The following is a 2,322-nucleotide window of genomic DNA, read 5'->3' as shown; positions in this document are numbered from 1 at the left end:
AAAAAAAAAAAAAAAAAAAAAAAAAAAAGATTATTGTTTCTGTAGGTTAAATTTTTCTTTTTCAATCATTTAAATTTATTTTAAACATTTTTTGTGGGTACCTAATATGAGTATATATTTATGCATATTTTGATGCAGGAGTAAAATATATAATCACATCAGGGCAAATGGGGTATCCATCACCTCTAGCATTTATCCTTTGTATTACAAACAGTCCAGTTCTATACTTTTAGTTATTTTAAAATGCACAATTGTTATTTGTCACAGGGTTATTTTTATGGTCATAATAAAAAATACGCAAGTATAAAATCCATACATTTCTGAGTCCTGAATAAATATTAAATTTTTCTTACATATCTTTTTGAACATGTGGCCTCTCTGCCTGCAAACACATACAGACTTTTAGTTTTGATTTACATAGAGTTAAATATATATTAGTCTAAAGATAAACCTTAGCTGTAAGAAAACTAGAGTATGAGTTTGTACCCATTTTCAGAAAAAAAAGCAATATAGGAACAAAGCAATTCATTTTAACAAGGTGACTACTAGAAAACTAAAAACTGTAGAGGACTACCTGCTTGCAAACCAGAGGTTCCCGATAAGTCCTGCTTTTGCAAACGAAGCAGGGTGTTCCTTCCCTTCAAACAGGGAGGACAAAGGAGCCAGCTGCAAATAGCAGACCCTGGGGGCTTGTTTATATGTAAACATCTTGAAAATCCAGAAAGTCAGGGAAAGGTCAGAAAAACAACAATGTGTCTTGTGACTTGGTAACATTCCACAAACGACTATAAAATAAAGGTTCGGGGCAGCCGCCATGTTTGTCTTGTCTTGTGTGTTCATTCCTTTGTTTAGGAAACATGCGGACCCCAACAAAAAACCTCAAAAATGCCAAAAGCAAATGTATACTGTCTACTTTGTATTGAATTTATTACTGTATAATCTATGCCTTATACTTCCAAATCTCCCGATGCAAATTATCTGTTTATACTTGCCTGGTACTCATGACAGACCTCTATTTTTTTTGTATTTTTTATATTTTATAGTTTATGAAATATTCATTATATGAGCTGGAATGTGACTATAAGAATAATTTTTATGAAATGTAGTCCCTACAAAATAATTTTAATATGTAATTCCACAATTAGTATATTGTTACATTTTATTTAGCTAGAGCACTCCATTTTGTTTTCAGTTGGAGAACTGTATATAAGCTTACTATTCTTTAGTTATTGTTCTTTTTACTTTTTATAATTGATATAAGTAAATTTATTTATGGAGTCAAATTGTTCAGGTAAATACAAGGGAAGCTTAGTAAGTCATGAAGATGTTTTTATATGTAAATGTGGAAAGCATATATAGCAGTTCTTGCTGTGTAACATGCTCCAGAAAAAGCCATAAACATTTTGTTTGGACCAACGGAGGCAAGATGGTGCACTTCCGGGTTCTTCATCCCCACCCCCAACTCTTCCCACGCGCGAAAATGCAGCCGGTGACCCGGGAACGTGCAGACCAACTGGGCATGCGCCAGGTGACGTCAATCCGAAGAGACCAAGATTTACCTGGTGGCACCTGCGGAACGCCCCCCAACACGCCGGTGCCCTGCCTATTGCCCTCCCACTCCTAGAAAAGCCGCTCTCCGCCATTGAGCCACGCGCCTTCTCACAGTCCCACTGCTGTCGGGATGTCAGGACTGTGGGAAGTCCCTCCGAGAGCCCCACCGGGGGACTCTGCCGGCCTCCTTTGCCGGAGGCCCACAGACTTCTCCCCCACACCTTAGGTTACCAAAAATAAACTTGCAGTTTTGCTCCTACACTTGCCTACCCGCTGGTTCTTTTGCGCCGGCGCTGGGCTGGTCTTAGAAAAACAAATCACATTTCTGGTAAAGTTGGTTTGTAACTTCAAGTCAGAGATAGAAAATATTAATGGTGAAGAAATAAAACTGATTTTTTATGTGGAGAGGACACTTTTTCTAGGCTGCAAAGCTGAGTGTTGCTGGAATTTAAAAAAAAAAAAAAAAAAGTGGCCGGGCATGGTGGCTCACGCCTACAATCCCAGCACTTTGGGAGGCCAAGACAAGTTGATCACGAGGTCAGAAGTTCAAGGCCAGCCTGGCCAAGATGGTAAGACCCCATCTCTGCTAAAAAAAAAAATTACCCGCGTATGGTGGGTGCCTGTAATCCCAGCTACTTTGGGGGCCGAGGCAGAGGTTGCAGTGAGCGGAGATGGCACCACTGTACTCCAGTCTGGGCGACAGAAAAAAAAAAAAAAAAATGCTGGCCTGGTGCGGTGGCTCACGCCTGTAATCCCAGCATTTTGGGAGGT

Source organism: Piliocolobus tephrosceles, chromosome 21 (assembly GCF_002776525.5).
Source record: "Piliocolobus tephrosceles isolate RC106 chromosome 21, ASM277652v3, whole genome shotgun sequence".
In the NCBI taxonomy this organism is placed as follows: Eukaryota; Metazoa; Chordata; class Mammalia; order Primates; family Cercopithecidae; genus Piliocolobus; species Piliocolobus tephrosceles.
This window is presented reverse-complemented; position numbering follows the sequence as displayed.